The 20357-nt window shown below is 36.6% G+C and overlaps 1 long non-coding RNA gene across 1 annotated transcript in view; it reads left to right on the forward strand.

Annotated features, from left to right (window-relative positions):
* Nucleotides 1-13965, forward strand: part of LOC116965094 — a 93037-nt gene extending 79072 nt beyond the window's left edge. Inside the window, exons 3-6 of the long non-coding RNA XR_006164662.1 lie at nucleotides 6596-6714; nucleotides 8405-8461; nucleotides 10182-10249; nucleotides 13819-13965. This is a non-coding gene — a long non-coding RNA (uncharacterized LOC116965094). The remainder of the gene's footprint in view (nucleotides 1-6595; nucleotides 6715-8404; nucleotides 8462-10181; nucleotides 10250-13818) is intronic.
* Nucleotides 13966-20357: the final 6392 nt, after the last annotated feature.

Raw genomic sequence — 20357 nt, forward strand, 5'->3', positions numbered from 1 at the left:
TTTTTATACCTATTATGAATATTTTAAGTGAATATTTTCATTGAACATAAAGTGAAATACTCTCATCTAAAGACTTTTTTTTATTTCTTTTGAGGAATCTGTAACAGCTCTCTTGTTACAGAAAACTGTTGAGGAAAAAATAGTCTATCTCATTGTTTTCACTGCATAATAGCAATATTTTTTGATAGGTCTACAGCTATCATCTCCATTTTTCACTTGCTTGCCTATTACTTTTCTCCTTTTTTTTTCTTTTTTTTTTTTTTTTTTTGTGCCACAACACTTAAGCTTACGATTTATTTAATTTTCATACAGCTAGCAAAATACTGTACTAGGTGTGAATGCTCAGCAAAGTATATAACAGTGAGGTTATATAAATGGACTGTAACCCTAGAATAATCAGGATTTATTATGTTAATAAAGAGGTCATCAACTGCCAGTCTGACCTTATTCTTTGACCAGTATTGCTTGATCAAAAGCCTTGGCTCTAAAACTAGTTAGGAGGCTAAGGTGGATGTAGTTATAACAAGGACAAGACAGGGAGGGCTTGAAGGGTGTGCAAAGAAAATGCAAGTATGCAGCTGCCAGCTGCTGTTCCTGCAACTTCAACATAAAAAGAAAAATCAAAGAAGAAAACCTGCAACTACTTTCCAGTGTTGTATATAATGTTATAATGTTGCTCCTATTTTGATATTTTTTTAAAAAATCAAGGAAACTCTCATATATCCCTATTAAGATTTTTTTCTTGACAGAGATAATACTAGGTTGGGCTTGGATGTTATTTGCAATACACTTCAAATTTGTGGAAAATAAAATACAAATGAAACAACTAGTGAAGAAGGAGGCAGCTGGGCAAATAAAAGGAGTAGTAAAGGGCAGGGAAAGAGGAACATCTCAGTTATCAAAAAAGCATGTGTTACTGGGTGCAGTGAAGAATGTCTCTTATCCCAGTGAACCTGCACTGATTTAGCCTGGACCTTTGTTTTGCATCATAATGAGTCCACTGTATCTGTGGGAACTTTTAATAGAATAACTTAGTTAAGATATTTGATCTTTTGTGCTTAATGAAAGATTACTTTCTTTTCACACCAATAATATTCTGAGCACTCACAACATTATAACAATCTAAAAGAAGCAATCTTGAAGGAAGAATCCCTCTTCCTTACTAGGACACTAAAGCTGGTAGAAAATCCAGATTTTTAAAATTATTTGTATTCTGTGTATTTGGGACAGCAGATAATTTTTTTTTTCTTTGATGACATAAGAAACTTATTACCTTATCACATCATTGTAACAGTAAAGCATCTTTCATATTATTTTATACTTTAAAATATTTATCCTGTTTGATTTAAACAATCAGTTACGTGACCCTATCATGACATTTACTTGATAGAGATAAGATGGGACATGTATGAATGCTGCTTGAAGACCATTTCAGGTTTGTTTGTTTGTTTGGCAAAAAAGCCAAGCACAAATACAAAAGAAACACAAACCTAAGTGAGGCTATGTAGAACATTAAGTCCAGTGCCTCTCCTCTACCCCTCAGCTGCATATGAATGTGCAGTAAGCAATTAGTGCAGAACGGTCCATAAAGCATTGACTTTGCACTCCTTGCATGGCCACAAAAATGCTTCTTAGTGCTCTACCAAATATTTGAGACTTACAATAAAAGATGAAAATATTTTTGATACATATATGTATGTGCACATGCACCGTGAAAAGAAAGTAGACCACAAATATCTCTATAAATATCTCTGATGTATGCATTCTTTACAGTTGTAGAAGATTGCTCAGGCAAAATTCCACAATGTTCATAGAAAGAACATGGTACATAAAGAGAAAGAGAAGTCTAATATTTTAGTTGTATTCATTTTATATGAAGGTCTCACAACACAGGTTATCATAACTCTGTAGATTCTCAGATGTTCCTGAAGACTGTAGTATTGAGGCTCATAGCAATGCTGAATGGACAAAATGCTGTTGAAATGCAGCATATAATGCTGGAATACTTATTGAAGAGGCAACTTCTAGCCTAACTGGCAAAATACCTTATTCTGATGAAAATATAAACACTTACAACACTTTATCAAGATGTAGTACTGTTCAGGAGGGTCAACAGTATCTTAAAGGGGATTTGTTTCATATTGAAAGGTACCCTTGAAGTCTTAAAATGCATTGGTTCTTATTTTGAGTTATATGCCCTAATAAAGCTGTCAGCATTTTGACTTCCCTTTTTAGCAAATCTTTAAGAATCCCTCTGAACTGGTTTGAATTCATTTTGGGTTGAGATTCCCTCTCAATCCCAGCAGGGGTAGTAGGCTATGATTCACAACATACGCCTTAGTTGGAGTCTCCTATTCCTATTTGCACTTGTTAGTTTACCTGAATAGTTTTCTTTCTTGTAGAATGCCATAAAAAGTAACTTGATTTTCTGAATTCTTGACAGGATTCCATGGTTAGTATTAGATTTCCACTCTAAAACACAAATGTAGTTGTAAAATTGACTATAGAAGTTGGTTATTGTGAAGAGAAATGTCTCAGGCATAAAGAGAGCATGAGGAAGTACACCCCTGAAGCTCACAGTATTTGATCTGAACTGTACTGTGGGTAAGAGGGAGTATGCTTTTTCCCTCATCTTCAGTGCTTGGGACCCACTGGCTATTCATCTTGAAATCAATGCCAAAAATCCCAATGACTTCAACAAAAACCAGGCTGGCCCATATTTTATAAAAGAAGCTAACGTGCATAGCAGAAACTTGGCCAAAGTCTCTGTGCTTTAGTAAGGTAAAATTTCCACTAATGAAATGGGTCCTTCTTCCTGAAAGGCGATAAATCCAAACAACATTGCAAATCTCTGCACGCTGAAAGTCTGAAATGTCTTTTTGTCTTCCCTTTCATTTCTGGCTATTTTCAGTGGATAAGACTGTCTCTGAAACTCAGTGATTTATTTCATTTTAGACCACAGCATTTCTCTTTCCGTTAGACTTGTGACTATACAATATGATAGCATTTCAGTAGCCTTTCCTCTTCCCGTGGTTTCTTTTTTTTAAGAGGAAAAAAAAGAAGAGACTATTCATCCTTGTATTTCAGAAATAATTACAGCTGCATTATTGAAACTGTAATTTTACTAGCCTTGTGCAACCAGAATGTTAACACTGCTCTAAAAATGTGCAGAGATATACATCTGTGTTTGAGTTTTACTGTTTGGAAAACTTTGGAATAAATATGAGGGTTTTCCCCACCTTCAGGAGCATGATGTGAGTGCTGTTACAGTACTGGTTTTGTTTCCATACAAGACCTGTACTGTAAGCCTTTGGTGGCTGAAAGGTAAATTACATTCATGCAAAACAAAACTGATGAACTACTGAAAGCTGTAGCTGCTGAAATAAATTCCTGTGTGCTAAATTTATGGGAACTATGCACTATGTACACCACAGTACATTCACTTGCAGATTCAACTTTCAAGCGACATTCATTACCAAAATAAGTAGCAATATTGTGAGAACAAGGTACACCAGTGATGAGTAGAAAGGCATAATTTTGTTGTTGGAAATACTGATGCTCATCAGCATATGTTAAACCTTGTGTGGATCAAGGAGTGTTGCTTGTGTATTTATTTTCATTTACTTTTAATTTCAGACATAGAGATAGTAACAGGGCCTAAAGGCTCAGTTTAAGAGGTACACTACTGTACTAACAGACTTGGTCTTGAAGTTTAGGGCCTCCAGCACCAGGGTTTCCTCCTACAGCCTGGCTTTGCTTTGTCCTTGTTGAAGGTACTTGTTTCCTCAACTGCAGCATCTCCACTTTGTATTCTGCTTATCTCCTGTTTGTGTTTCTGCTTATTACAATGACCAGCTTACTGAGAGAGGCTGAAAAGAGGGAGGCTAAAGAATGGGCAATGTCTTCCTTTTTTTGCACAACTTTCTGCAGTGTAGAAAAATGTGATGTTTGGATAGCAGAACAGGAAGATGGTAATTTTATGTCTTCTTAAGTTTTGTGCTGAATTAGGTAACTGTCTAGCATAACAGTGTTCAGTATGATGCTGAAGTGTTTGTTGTACTTCACATAGCAAATAATGGGAAAGACAACAAGTGTTGATCTTCCAGATCACATCCATTTAATACAGTTGTCTCACATGCCATTTCTTATTTCATGTTCTAAAAGCAGTGAGTCCTTAAGAGCTTACACACACACTAATGGTTGAGATGTAATTGTTAAAGAGCCAGATACTTCAGATATGACATTCTGCACAATTGATTGAAAAAATACAGACTACAGTACAGCCAAAATAAGCTTAAATTTGAATCTAACCCATTACACAGGAGGAATTTCTCCATACCAATGGACACCCACTAAGTGAACACAATCATTCTTAGTAACACTGTCAGCCCACAAAAACAAAAAGGGGTTTTATTTTGATTATTTTTAAAGTTTAATGACAAATCCTTTCCCTTCTTCACATTAAAAAATAAAGGCTGTTCTGGAGTCCCATTAAGGGACTGCTTTAGAGCCTAGTTCTCTGAGGCACTTACATTGTTTAAATTTTAATTTCCAGTCTGAAATTTTTATTTAAAACAGTACTTACAAAAAACAAAAAAATTTTCTCATAGTCTTTGGCTTCTACTCTTGCAAAATCTTCTAAGCTTTTACCTGTCCCAGTGAATTCTCTGCTAACTCCCAAAGGCATGTTTTCCCTTCTTTTGGCCTCCCCTAGTCAGTGCTAGAGTACTGTGGGAAAGCATTCTACTTAATGCCTTCTCATGATATTTTGGCTAGGAATAGAATATATGAAAAGACAGACTACATTCACCTTTGGTGTAACACCATGGAAGGCAATTCAAATGGCAGTCAATGAGGTAACATCACAGATAAATTCGTTTCATGCAACTCACTCTTTTGGGAAATTTCTGACATGGATACAAGGTTGGGAGAAGAGACTATAACCAGTATTTTATTCTTTGAGTCTTCTCCTCTCTTCTGGATGCAAAGTGTGATTTTCTTCATAATTAGAAATCATTTGGAAAGTAATTTTTTGGTCTGTGATTTATTTATTGCAAATATCTAGCCTGTACAAAAAGATATTTAAGCTGTTTTGAGTATAAAAGTGGGTCAGTCATTACAATTCTGTTTCCTAACTAGGTACAAAAAATCTCAGAGTTAAGTTTTTAATGTGAATGAGATGCTACTAAATTTGAAGTTCTGTGAATGCACTATGGCATGTAAGCGTAAAAGTGCCTTGAACGCTTCTATTACTTCTAGTGTTAGTTGGATCAAACTCCAAATTCAATGAGTAGGTGAACATTCCTGTTCCTTGACTAGCCTGCTAGAATATTCATGAAAATCCCACCAAGTGAATATGAACAAAACCAAAATAAAATTAGATACAGTGTGTACACTGGTGAGAAAAAAATCCATCCTTTTAGAATTTACATTCTGAGTGGCTAGGGCAGCAAAAATATGTTTATCATCTTCATCTTCATTGTGCAAAGCTTCTTGAAATCAGAGTTAGATTTATGCTACACAAACCAACATTTAAACACAAATTTAATTTTAATTTTACTGCTCAAGATGAGTTAGCTGAATGAGATGAGAGACCATATGACCTATCAAAGAACTGGATGCATCTCTTGATTCCTGTTCAGATACCTTAATGAAATCTAGCTCAGATTTCTAGCACTCTTCACCTACAGATCTCAAGCCACTAGGGCAGTGGTGACTGATTCCTGTAGTCAAGTAGAGAGCTGTATTACATATGCAGCATTGTCCAGAGAATTCTGTGCTAGATTTCAGCATCTGATTATTACCCTATCTCTCATTTTGCAATAGAAACACTGGAAACAGATGCACCACATACATTTCCTTGTCTTGCGCACCTCTTATTCCTAGTGCCCATTGGGGTGCTGTGACTGAGAAAAATATGTCAAATAGTTTTAAAATATTTCAGATTGAACATGAATCTGCATTATTTCCCTCTGTTCTTACAAAGGAGACACTCTAGGCTCAGGGCTTTTAAAACTACTTCACTTAAGAAACAAATACTGTAACTTCTTCGCAAAATCTTGCTAATTCCTTTTGTTGGTTCAATGTCCTCCAGAGTTTTGATATTTTTATATGATTTTCCCTTCTTGCAGGGAATTTTTAGAGAACCTGCAATAAGCAGATAAGTTCCTGTCCAACAGATATTTTTTCTGGATGGCTAACACTTTATAAAAACAAAACAAAACACAAAAAAATGTGCCTGGATTAGAGGCCAGGTTTGGTTTGAAGTTTGCATATCTTTTATTCTATTATGTGACATTGCTGAATATGGATAGGATAAGAATAGTGCATTGGTATTGCTCTTCTAACATTAGTGCATTGGTATTGCTCTTCAAATTTAATGGACTCTGTGGAGTACATTAGTTTTGGTTCTCATCAGAAACACCTTATTGTATAATGCTTAAAGTCTGGATTATTTTTCACAGGCACTGCGCTGTTCAGAAACTGGGCTGTAAGGAATGCTGTAGTCATACATATTAACATCAACAAGAGTGAAAATTACCCAATTAATATAGACATTCTCAGAGAAACCTATTTTTCTTTTTTTCATTTTTAGGTCTAACTGTTGGATGGCTCAGCACAAACATGCAACTATCAATGAATACTTAGCACTTGTAACTGCAGGGAAATAACTCCTTGTATTTGTTTAAGGATCCCTGAGTGGACCATCCACAGGTATGTCCTTGAGTTTTGTATGTGGAAGGTGAGTAGAGTCAGTGAAAGATTGAGCTGGAATTGGTTGAGAGGAGGACGAGCACATGGGCAACATATTGCTTTCATCCTGTGCCTCGCCACATTATGACACGGAGTATCTATCATTTCGTAATATTTCATCACTTCCTATCTATAATGGAATACTTCCAAATTAATGGAATTATTTTAAAATTAGCTATGTGCTCTTTCTGCTTTAAATCAAAATATGCCTATGGTATAATACCAAAACCACAAAAGCTGTGGGAAAGACTGAAGATGCTCTTAAGAAAGGATTGACACAAAACTTAATTTAAAAAAAAGTTTGGAAGTAAATTACATGCCTTGCTAGGATTCTTCACACTCTTCTCCCATCCCAGTATAAACAACAGCATTATCAATAACGTAGCAATGACCTCAGTAGTCAGAATCTCTCATCTGCCTCCTGCTGAAACAAGTGTTTGGCTTGGGGTTTAAATGGAATACAAGAAAAAGACCAAATTTGTCCTCCTACTTTCTGCTTTCATAAAAGAAGTTTCTAGAAGAAAGGGCAAGTAGAGGAGGCTGTTGAGAGTTCAGGGCCTCATGCTCTTCTGAACAATTTGAGCAGCCTAGATTTCCTTAATGCCTTTCCCATATGTGATATTTGTCCTCTCTCAGTATTTGTTCTCTCAAGGATGGATATAACATGAAAGTTCTGTGGATTTTTTTCTCTAATAAGCCTCTCAAAAATAATCACGATAGCTTTAGCTGTCTTTAGAAAACAGTATGTTCATCTGATGAGGTACAGTTTAACTATTCATTGACTTCTGACAAACTATAGCATAAGTCAATATGTCATCCATACTGAAGTGAAATACATCGATAATTAAGGAACTGTGCTAATACGCAGCCACAAATACAGAAAAGCTATGGGAAATGAATTGAAATGCAGAGATAATTTATAATGTTATTACCTCTTGTTGCTGTCTTAGGACTATACTGTTGTCTATTTTCAGCACAGAAATTTTCCAGAAAAATAGTTTGTGACACTCTACTCTCCATTGACCTGTATCCTCTACTTCTGTTCACTCTAATTGGCACTTACAGGTTTGGGCCCTTAAAACTGGCACAAGAATGAATTAATGGGATATATTTTAAGCTTCTGGTCTTATCACAGTTTAATTACAAGAAGAAATTAATTTTGAATATTTTTCTATCCTTAAAAAACCCCTTACTTTAAGAACCAAAAAGGGGTGATAATTCCATTCTCATTACATCCCCAAGATTGCCACGAGAAATAAAATAATTAATATCTGTGCTTATCCTTTATCGCTAGTCTTTGTCCTAAGAATGGATTAATGAGAATATTCAATGAGAATCAGAACATCCAGGCATTCACTTCTGTGAAAACTCATTCTTATGTCAAAGACTGTAATGAGGACTGAAAGAAGCATACAATTAATTCATAGCAACTGTAAGGTTGTAGTGAGAAAATAGTACATCATTCCAGACTGATGACCAAGATCAGACTAAGAGAAGATGAAGAATGAATATGAGAAGATTGAAGTAAGAGCATTTTAAATCTCCATTATAAAGCCTTTGTTTGACAGTGTATCATTTAAAAATACATATTAGTTTTTACTGACCACAGTTTTCATTCCATTATTTGTCTTTTTTTACCTCTCCTTCCCAGATGTTTCTTCAGAACTAAGCAATTACCTATCAAACTGATTTTCTCCACCTCTCCCAGGTAAGAGGTTGGCAAGAAACAAAAGAAGATGAAACTACCTTTTGTGTTCCACAACAAAGGCTAAGAAATAAGAACACTGTGGAACAAAATGACCTTTAGAGAAATTTCCTTGGTATCTATGGGTTTGAAACAAATATAATCTGGTTTTGGCCCAGTATGCATTTCTTAAGTATTCTTTGCTGCAGTGATTAAACCATACAATACTGATAAGGCTGCTGATTTTCTGAACTGTTCACAGTACAAAATAAAAGACAGCAGCTCATGTAGATATGGAGTGCTTGGGTGGGCAAAACCAAGAGGAGGAAAAGACACTAACACAGGAAGACAAGAAGAAGGCACAGCTGATTAGTTCAATGTTTTTGTTAGACCTTGTGTCGTGTGTGTTTTGTGGGGATTTCTGCTAAGTGTCCTCACAGTTGTGTAAGTGTTGCTGGCTTTGAATGACAGTTACTGATATAAAATAATACATAGTAGCAAGAAATTAAATGAGCACATCTTCTTGAAAAGTGTTTAAAATGGGTGCTTTGCTTTTGATTAATAATTAACATTGCTTAGTTTCTGTAGGCTTAAAAGAATTATTACAGCAACATACCTGCTCCATTATACTTCAGGTTGTGTCAGGTTTTCCATTATTAAGCCCTGTATTTTTAGTTTGTTTGGTAATGTGGCTATAAAAATTGATTCCAGCCGTGAACTTGCCAGGGAAAGATCTCAGCTTAGCAGAGACTTAAAAAAATTATTTTAATTTTTAAATAGTTCAGCTATTTGATGGTTAGCAGGGGGAATGGAAGCCTGGGATAACTCTTCACGGAGAGAGCACTAGTGATCAGAGCATGGCCTTCTCACAGAATGCTTTATGCTGTTTATTTCCTGTCACATTCTAGCAGAATGCTGCCAGAAGATAAGCAGAGACAGTTGTAGTGAGAAGCCTGACGAAGCAGGAGAGACTTCATACCCTTAATGAATACCTGGTTCAATATTAGAATAAAGCAAATCTTACTATAGTTCTGCTTTATGGCTGCTGATATGGGGGTCAGAGATGAACTTAAATTGAGGTAGACTGTATGAGAGAGTAAAAAAATATTGGGGGAAAAAAAAAAAATGTTCTTAGTGCTGTAGTGACAAAATATAGACCACCACTAAGGAATGTGGCATCCAGTGAGAGGATAAGAGGCAGTGAGCAAAAACTGAAATACAGGAAATTCTAATTAAATATAAGAAAAAAATGCTCTGACTGGGAGAGTGGTCAGACACTGGCACAGGTTGCCTAGGAAGGTTACAGAGTCTGTGGACTAGACATGGTCCTGGGCAACCTGCTGTAGCTGACCCTGCTTTGAGCAGGGGAGTTGGACTAAAGAATCTGCAGAGGTGCCTTTCAACCTCAGCTATTCTATGCTTCTATGAATAATACCATTACTATTACTAAATGGATCTGGAATAAGATTAAGACTTTGGTGCTTTCTTTCTCAACTTTACATTGCTTTTTGCCTGGTGGAACAGCCTCAAGTGGGGCTAAAGGTGTATGTATCTCAATAGGTGGTTATGCCTTAAATCTGGTTGTGAGGACAGCCCTCCTGTTGACTGTGTTAACTATGCAAGTAAGATAGAGTGACTTTTCAGATTTGTATGTCAAGCTGTCTTTTAAAAGCTGGAGAAGAGTTAGGCTTTTTTTAAAATTGGCTGAAACCTTGCTTCCTTTTATTTTTTTTTCTCTTCACAGTGATTCCTAGTGGAATCTGTTCTTGAAGGGAGAAGGAGGGAGGAAGAGGTGGCAAGCATTTCACAAAGGTATTGGCAAGGTGGTTTGGAGATTTTCTGCACTTTTCTTCCTGTAACAAAACCCAAAGGGTTGCACAATATCAGAAGTGTAACAAGCAAGGGGGAGAGGACTGAGCTCAGTTTTGAATCCTGCTAGAACTGTTCATGTATTGAACATTGCCCTGTCAGTGGCTAAAATGTAGAAATAACCCTAAGAACAGAGACTAACTATGAGCTGAGTAAGATTCCAGAGAGTTGTGGTTTAATCCAGACTTTACTGAAGTAGTGTTCTTCATACCATGAGCAGAAGTGCCTATTCTTTCATATCCCTCCAGTTGACATCACACACAGCTACCATTCAACATGATACCAGCTTGCTGAAGGATATTTTCTTTTCCCAGAATTAAATAACAAGGCCTATTTAGCTACTGATGTTAGAGAGGCTTAAATCTTCACATTTGACCAGCAGCTTGATATTCTGAACCAGCAACTTTACAAAGATCTTTACCTTGAAAGAAGCCTAGCATGGAAACCTTATGAAGAACTCTATCTGACATAAGAGCTGCAAGAAATACTATTATGTTAGAGAAATTTAAGAAACCAAACTCTTTGCTTAGGTTATCAGCAAACAAAATGTGTAGTGATGAATTAATTACCTCATATTGGTTTATTCTTTGACAGCAGAATGCTTGGGGATGAGGTGGGAAGCAGAGGGACCGTGTAAGGGAGACCAGCCTGCCTTCAAAGGCTTAAGACTTTTTTACTACCTCTGCAAATTAAGAGAGGGGGGTGAACCATTCTGTCATTGCAGTAAGTGAAGGTGATAACTCAGGCTATCAAAAATCCCACCTCTGTAACACTATTTCCAGCCAGAGAAGAGAGGATGGAAACAGTCCCTGAGCAACCCTTAGTCACAGGGCCTTGCTCACTTGCCCAGCTGCAAGCATTCAGAATCTTCTGCAGCCAGCTAGTAGGGATAAACAATTATTCAGCTATTTTATACAGTGGGAGCTCATAAAGGCTCCTGGGAGGTAAGGCTCCTGTCAGAACATCCTTGGGGCATTGAGAGTTGGTTATGTCCCCAGATGGTCCCCAAAGATATGTAGTGTTATGGTGTCTGAAACCCTCTTTTGCTTCCCCTCTGTGCCTGTTTCTAGTGCAAAAACGTGAGCCTTTGAAAGTTGGACCCCCGTCCTTGTAGGAATAAACCCAAACCAACGCCCAAGATAACCTTTGAAAACTGTGAAAGTTCCTTAGACCACAATAAAGCCAGTGCATACATTTTGGCACAACCTCCTTCTGATTTCTTCACTTACATTTAACAAATAAAACTACAGGTAAAACCTAACTCCTTGCTCCTCCCCCCTAGCTTCCCCTTTTTAAATTCTGGAGTAACACACATGGAAACAGTGTTGCAAGTAAGGTTTTTTGTGTGTTGTATGTATTAAACTGATACATTTAATTAATGAAGACACCTTGGGGCTCCAACCTCATCTTGAAATCACAGTATAAAAAATTAAATACATGTATAATGTGTGAATGGTTGCCACTGAAGCCTGTAAAAGGAGTTAGTGAAATATCAGCTGCACTCCTACTTAAGAAATAATTTTAAAAATTACTGTGATGATACAGTATGACTAGCAAAAAAGGAGCCATGTGGGTTTTTTTAACCATGAAGTACACAGTACAAGCTGCTTTTCATTGTTTTCCTTCCATGCATGCATGGGTTGTTGAAGTGAGAACTGTTTTATTGTGTGCTTGGGCAGTGTTTAGCACAAAGAACACAAAAAAGTATTTGGGGCATCAGTGCTCTACTTTGAGACATGTATAATTGTAAATAGTAATTGATGTGCGTAAAGCAAGATACATTAAATAAGGTAATCACAGAGAGAGTCACAAATTTAACTGAGGACTGTGTAACACAGTTCTTTCAGGTACTTTGCCAGCTTGGGGAATTCGTTTAGGATCCAAGCTCTCTGTGCAGTACAAGGACTGAGTTAAGTACCAAAGAGTAAAATTCATAAAGAGTGACACTGGCTTGTGGGAATAAGGAGAGGAAGGTGAGCAAAATTGGCCAGACAAGTTAATAAGGAAGGATCATGCCTTTAGTCCTGCCCCCTCAACAGAAGTTCCTAACTCTGCTACATTTCAACTGAAGTTAGGTACTTTGTCTGTAATATAATTTTCTCAGAAAGGCAATGAAGGAGCCCTGTTTACTCCCCTGCTGAGAAAAGGCCTATTCAGTTTTGCAGAAGTAAGTATTTATTAAAGTGAAGGAGAACTGGAGCCTGGTTATGTTCCCTACATCCTCGACTAAATGCTCTAAAACAATGGGCAACAGAATCCACATTTCCTCCGGCCCATTTGTTGTATAGTGCATAGCAAAAATTCCATCTCTGAGCTGTAGTTACCTTGTCATATACAGATCAAAGCTTGGATGGCAAAATTTGGAATCTCACCTACAGTGAGGAGGTTGATGATACACTACCTTTCAGCTATTTTGCTACTTTCAAGCAGGGAAAACCTTGTGCACCTGAGTGCAGTTTTGGATTTCTTACACTGTATATTTGTCAAGGAAAAGATCTCTGCTGTACTTTCCTCCCTCCACAGTATTATTACAGATTCCTCCACTGTATGTATATAGTTGATTTTCGATGGACTCTGGAAAGAAGGAAGTCAGTCGTATTAACAGAAATGAATTTTCTAACTTTATCAGTACTGAAAATCTCATCTTTGTCTGGAAACAGAAACATTTATTGAGCAGTACTTTACAGCTAAGGTGCAGAAGCCTACCTGCGTGGCTTTTAGTACCAAACTGAAACACTTTTGACTGTTGTGTACTAAGAGAGACTCTAAAAGTCTGTTTCCAAAGAAGGAAATATACCTTTCATGCAATCTGATGAAACCAAAGAGCTGACTTTGGGACTGAGTTATCCATATAGATACTATTCAAAACTGATCTAGTGCTTTCACAGGAAGTGAACAGAAAGAAATGCTTGACTGGAAAAAAATCTTAGACATCACTGCCCTATAAAGAAATACCAGTGTTTCTGTGAGAGATACATTTTTTTTTTTGATATCACAATAAATTATATGAAGGGGAGCTGTGAGCTCTGTTAGTTTCACATTGTTCTTTAAAAATACTTCATATTACCATCATATTTGCAAATGACATCCCAGGGCATTTCTGACAGAAATGTGGATATCTGAAAAGTGGTCTAGGGAAACGTAGTACTGAATGCAAGTATCTCTTCTAGTGTACTTCTGGGAACAGACTTACTGAATAAAAAGAGTAACTCATTTTGTGGAAGGAAAAACATTGTCTACCATCAATGTTATTAAGAATAAAATTCAGTTTTTATTTCAGTTTATGGTATTTTCTTCAGTTAGTGGCATTCTGGTGAGTGTGGTGAAAATCTTGCCTCCTAAAAGATCATGTGGGTGAATAGTAACTGAAACTAATTTTTTTCAAAGTTTTTGCAAGTCTGAATGATCATACGACTGCATATTTTGGCACAATCTCTATCATGAACACACATGAAAATACTAGTTAATACTATCAAAATGTGACATTTTGTTGTTTCTGTTTTTATTTATAGATCCTGCCTGTTCTGCAGCTGTTCCTTTTATACAAGCTGACTAAAAGCTGAGGTATAAACACAGAGAAGGACAGAATAGTAGTACTATCTTAACCTGCTCATTTGATTTTCCAAGTTCCGTACATCAACCCTTGCAGTGAGCTTACATCTTTCTAGTACAAATCCAATCCAAGAGCAGTTCAAGGTAACACTAGTCCTATTAATAGACCTGTCAGGCTGATGTTAGTCACAGAAGTCATAAACCATCCGGCTTCTGTTATTCCTGACTATGGTCTTATTGTATGTTAAAACAAATCCAAAACCTTAAATCTAAATATTTCTGAATCTACAAATACAATATTGATGGAAGTGGGGGGAAGGTGGGAGAGGCGATTGGTTTGGCACAGAGGTGCTTGGAGAATGAAAATTTCCAGTTAGAAATTATTACATGACAACTTCTCTTGTAGTGAAAGTTTTTGCATAGGATTTTAAAGGGCAGAATTTCCAACCTATTTTATCTTGTGATATAAACCAGCATAGCTCGAGATGGGAATTAAGTGTTTTTCCCGTAACCCTGTCAGCTGAACTGTACAAGTGTTGATTCTTATTAGATGAAAATGAAATTACAAGAATTGTTACCCAAAAAAGCAGCATTATTTCTTATCACCCTGATAGTGCATCAGCACCAATTCCTAAACTTTCTGAGCCATGCAACCTGGGTAAAAACTAACCTGTTCTTCACATGCACATGCTCAACACCCACACTACAGATAGAAATTATTGGAGCCTTTCAAGTAAACTATTAGAAACTTTTGCCTGGGGGAAGTGGGGGAGGGACGAGACAGAGGGGACAGCTTGAATATTTCTTCAGCAGATTCTGCAGTGTGCAAGTTTGTGGTCTTCAAGACAACACCCGGTTCAGTATTCTAAAAAGCTAGATGGGGAATAATTTCCTTTTTCTTCATTAAATTAGTGTCCTCTTGGACTGTGGTTTATGAAATATGGAGGAAAATTTCTGTACCTTCACAGCTATCACATAAGCTTGGGCAGGGTTCTCCAAATGAACTGTTTCTAAAATTATACAATTCTAGTTCTTACTTTGCAAATCCTCTCCAAAACCACCATCAATGTCAATCAAAGAGCACTCAAATCAAACTGAAAGTGATCTTCATTTGCGGTTCTGAGATGTCCGTTGTAATTCCAAGTACTGGACTGTTTGGTATTTTTTTTTCAGACGGGAGCGTCAAGCTGAGTGGTGTTTGGAAAGACAATCTAGGAAGCATTTTACTGTGCTGTTTCAGCCTGTGTTAGGCAAAATGGATTTCTTACACTAGGCAAAACGTCTTGCTAAGGAGATAGACGCTGAAACTTTAACATTCCTTTTCTCCCTTTCTGGAATGACAACATCAAGCTGTGAACTCTGAAGCTGTTGGGAAAAAAATAATGGACAAAGAGGCAGGGGTGGATTTTTTTTTCATTCTGAAAAGAAAATAAAATAAGGCATGGCTAATAACATTTGCAGTGGTACCTAGAGATCAAACTGAGAGTCCATCATTTTGTACAACATGCATATTGTAAGACACAGTTCCTGCTCAAATACACTGGAATAAGCAGAGAATAACACAAAAGGGGATAATGAAACTGTGTTATTAGCCCAATTTTAGGACTAGAAATCTCTCAGCATATTAAGTGTGTATCAGACCTGGGAACTGAACCCAACCCAGTGCCTTAATCACAAGGTCAACTGTTCTCATTTTAAGAGAAGGAATTGTATGGGTAACCTTCTAGAGCTTCAAATAAGTATCAGATTATAATTCTTCAAATTTCTTATTCAAACCAAACCCCAAATCCAAACCTCTTGAGGGTCTTTCAACACTGTTAATGCACCCCTTAGTACATATTCCAAGCAGCATGTGTATTCAACAGACAATAGTGATTGTTGTGGTGGGTGGCAAAATATGCAGTGGGTTGCAGTAGCAGGGATTATATCCTGTATCTTTTTAATATAATACATGGCTCATATTTCAAAAACTGTTTATAATTAGGTTCTAAAATATGACTTTGATTAATATTTGCATCCAATCTAATGCCCTCATTTGTTCTACAGTTTCATTTAAAACAACTGTATGCAAAACATTCTGATTTTATATTGGCTGAAGCTTAGCAACTGTTATTATTGATTATAACCTTGATGGAAACTTCTCAGCAGTTTACAATATTTAGTTAGGGTATTTAAAGAGACTTAAAGTATTATTATAAAGAAGGAAAGCTAGGTTTGGCATAGAGCCTTTCTTTTGTCTCTGAAAGTTTCTGCAGTAAATTTAGAACAGAAGAGCATTTCTCTGGAGTAAAAATATATGTATTGCTGGCTACAAGTGTATGTTTGCTGCTTCACAATTTTAGAATTAGATGATGGACTTATTTAGTAGACATTGGATAGTAAAAAGTAAAACCCCTAATTTAAAACATTCCACATTACCACATTCCAAGAAAAACATGGACCGGTGAACAAATCCAGCAGTATTGTAATAAGAAAACAACTAGGTGCATTTTTTCCAAAACCTAAACCCAGAAATCTAAATGTATGAGTTACTGGCTAAAAATGCCATTTTCATGTCTCAGTTTCTTCATGAACTGAAAAAAACAACCTAGACTTGAGAAAATTAGAAATAAGATCTAAGATTCCAGGTCAAGGTTTGGAGCACAGATATAATTTTATAATAATTTTTTTTGAATCCTAATGTTGGATTTTAAATTTTAAAATATGCTTTTTTCTTTGTAAGAGATTTATCATTACAGCTTTTTTTTTAGAATGTAAAGGTAAGATACTTTTGATAATTTTTAAAAATAATTACAATAATTACTGTGACCTGAAGGTTTTCAATCATCATATTCTGTGCACTGGCTTTGTTATCTAATCTAGGAAAGGGGTCACTTTTAACATAAGCCACAGAAGGCAACTGCTGACATGTAATACGAGCCCCGTTTCAGCAGGCTACATAAACCCCTGATTGCTTGGCATCCATTTCTGATTACTATCAATTTCTGAGCATTGGTCGTAAGTCATGACTATTCAGTCAGATGCTCATACCTACACTCAACTTCAAGCACATGCTAACATTCCATCCCAGCTTTCTACAACATCAGTTTAATTTGAATTTTACTGAATCATAATTGTAATAAAGCCTGGAAGTGAGAATGGAAGACTGTGGGAGGATCAAAGGGAGAGAAAAATTGTGCCAGATTCTTGAATCCCTGTTCTTACAAAGAGTGCTTAAAGCTGCTTTGCTTTGACTTTCTAAAGAGTTTTTCAGAGCAAGAGAATCTGTACCTGTGCAAGAAAGTACAGATGAGAGGAAGACAGGATGGACATAACGTCAGAGATATTTGTTCAAATTATCAGAGCAGGCCCTGAAAATGGAAAAAGAACATTGCGAGGAAGGTAGGGCATGTACAGGCAAGATGTGGGAAATCTGAGATGCGATTTCCTCCTCCTGAACATCAATGTGCTGCCTGGTGTAGTTTACGCTCTGTTGAACATTTAAGAAAAGATTTGTGATCAGAGAGAAGATGGATCAAAGCAGTCAACAACTGTGTGGATGACACATGGATGTTGATAGAAGAAAGGATGTAGCAGTCAGGGATGCTGCTGCATCTACAAGGCTCTACGCTACTGCTGTGCCTTTGGGAGGAGAATGTTCTCTTCTAAACTTGTGCAGCAAAATTGTGCTCAAGCAACTTATAAGGACTTTTGTCCTACAGAAGTCCATGCCTCTAAATGAACAAAACATCAGCTGCTTTCTAAAGGGAAATTTCTCTTATTCCTAATCCTTCTTGCTTTATCCACGTGAAAGAGCTAGAACAAGGGGATTAGAATGCTACTCACTTTTTGGTACATCTTTATGACGCTATTGGTATGCGCTGATCTCTAATATTTCATAGTCACTTCCCTGTGATAGCACTGTTTCAGATTTTATATTTCGTTATCTTCCAATAGCACACAATATCTCATGAGGGCAGAAGATTATTTTAAAATATAATTAATTTTGATGGAGTGAGGGCAAAGGGGACTCCTGAATACTGGACTTGCTCAGCTGTTTGAGCTCTTGCTGTTTGTGGATAGTCCGATATTAATCAGAAAGACACTGCATGTAAAATATAATAACGTTTATGATTACACCTTTTATTTCCCTTTTGAAAGCTAGGCAAAAGGCAGCCTCTTAACTACGCTCAGTGCTTTGTACAACTCCATGACAGACCAGAAAATAGCACCAAAATGTGGTGTGTCAAATGCATCTCCCTTAGGAGGTTCGGTGTGACTACTCCATTATGTGTCCTGACCTTCATTGCCTGAAGGACAAGAAGTTTTGTTCTTGAATCTATTTCTTTCGACCTCTGCCTTACCCATTTTGCTCTGATATGCATTATAAATACAAGTGCCATAAACAGTTGTTTAAATAACAACTACATTTAAATAGTGTGGATTATTTTATTTTACTTGCTGTGATGTGCAGAGAGAATATAGAGCTTTAATACATGATTAGCAGTACATTAATTCAATTATTGCTCTTCAAGGTAAGAAATATGGTTTGATGAATGATATCTTCATATTTAGAAAATATGGAATCTGATTCCAACTGAGCCATAAATTTCCTATATAATAATGGGATGAATCACGTAGCAGTTATTACTTTTCCTGGTAAAATGGTGATATGAGTTAAATTGATGTTTCTGAACTGCTTTGGAATCCACACAGCATGCTGCCAGTATTCAACTGAATAATTTTTCTTAACTAAAAAATCTTCACCTGAACATCTACAGAGGCACACTGCTTACTCTCCAGTAGTGGACTGTATTGCCATAGTGGCAGGACTGTGAGTTTCCCGTGTTGAAGCTTACTTTTGGGAACATGTAGCATTTGTTCAACGAGGTAGTGGACCATATGAAAATAGGTCATATCTACTGTTACGGATAATAGGGATACTTCTTGGAGTCTGAGTTTCTAAACTGGGTGCCTAAAGTCTTGAGGGTTTTAAACAACTCTGTGTCTAAAGAAAGTCCATATATACACTAGGGTTATTACCACTGTTCAGAACCAAAGATTGGCAGGCAAACTTACAGTTTACTGACTCTTTATTCAAAGTTTTCTCTTCTAACCTTTACCCTCTTGTTTTTTCTGTTCCGTTTTCACCTTAATTTATATGTGCTTTATTTGCCTTCCCTTTCTCATTTTCCTTTCACTAGCTTCTAAGTAGAAGATGGAACAGGGTAGTTTCAGTTTGAATCAATGTTTTTAATATCTGATGTTCAGTTGTTTGAAATTAGGCAAAACTTATTATAACCAAAAAGTGGAAGCATCTTTAAATCAGCAGATGCACAGGTTATTGCAACTACTGCATCTGTAGTTGATATCCTGCTAAGTTATATGATTAGACAATGCAGTTGCTAGGAAAATTGAAGTGTAAAGCGCGACCACCAAAGGGCTTGAGGTATTGTGCAGTACAAAAACATTTTGAAACGTTACACACTAAAAGACTAACCTCTAATGAGAAAAAGAAATTCAATTCATGGAGTCCAAATGGGGAAAAAGCCTACATAAGAAATCTGTAGAAAAGTAGTAAGTGTGAATCCAATAAAATACATTTCTGGTTGTGGCCTAAGAAACTGTTATGATTATTGTAGTAGAATTGAATAAAACAAGAAGCTGGGTTATTGTCTGAGTGATATACCCTTTGTGAGGCATTAGTCCTGTGTTTCCCCTCCCATAACTGTGCTGTGATTTTATGAGTTACAAGCAAAATCTGCACCTCAAGTCATGCACTCTTAAAAAAACTAGCAATATAATCTATTTAGAGAAGGCCTGAAGCATTTTCAGAACAAGTGCATCATTTTTAAAGTTTTTCCATGGGGAATTATTTATAAAAATATGTATCTTTTGGGATTTTTACCAGGATATTTCTTAATTATTGCTGACATGCCCCCCATAACACCATGAGCTCCCTCAAAGGGCAGGAAAAGATAATCAGTCTCCCGTAATCACCAAGTATAAACCAAATAAATTTAGCAACTACCTCATGCTATTGAGGCAATAAATTGATGCATTCAGAGTTCCCTAATGACTTAAATGTGTAAAAACTAACCAGAAAAAAAAGTACTGCATGTTACTGGGATGAAACCTCAACTGTTTTTTTTCGGGCACTTTTTAGAGCTACCCACTGGCTCAGAAATCTGCAAGTAATGTGTGACCAAAGATTGTCTAGTCAGTCAGCAGAATCATTTGTAGTATGGAGCTAGCTACAGTGAATTGGACGTGTAGTAAATGAAGCCTTCAAGGAATTGGGACGGGAGTCCAGTCCTGCATGTATTTAATACCTAGAATATCATTTAAATACACAAGTTATCGTACTATTTTGGCCAGGACTTTTATAAATAAAGACTATATCCTAAGGATTTCCACAAAGAATTAGTATAGAGCATCCATTTAGGGTGCTATATATCATCTTCAACTTCGAATACAACTCCCCGGAGCAGCCAACCTATGCTAAATCAAGTATAACAGG

Source organism: Tyto alba, unplaced genomic scaffold (genome assembly GCF_018691265.1).
Source record: "Tyto alba isolate M040663 unplaced genomic scaffold, T.alba_DEE_v4.0 Super-Scaffold_8, whole genome shotgun sequence".
Lineage (NCBI taxonomy): Eukaryota > Metazoa > Chordata > Aves > Strigiformes > Tytonidae > Tyto > Tyto alba.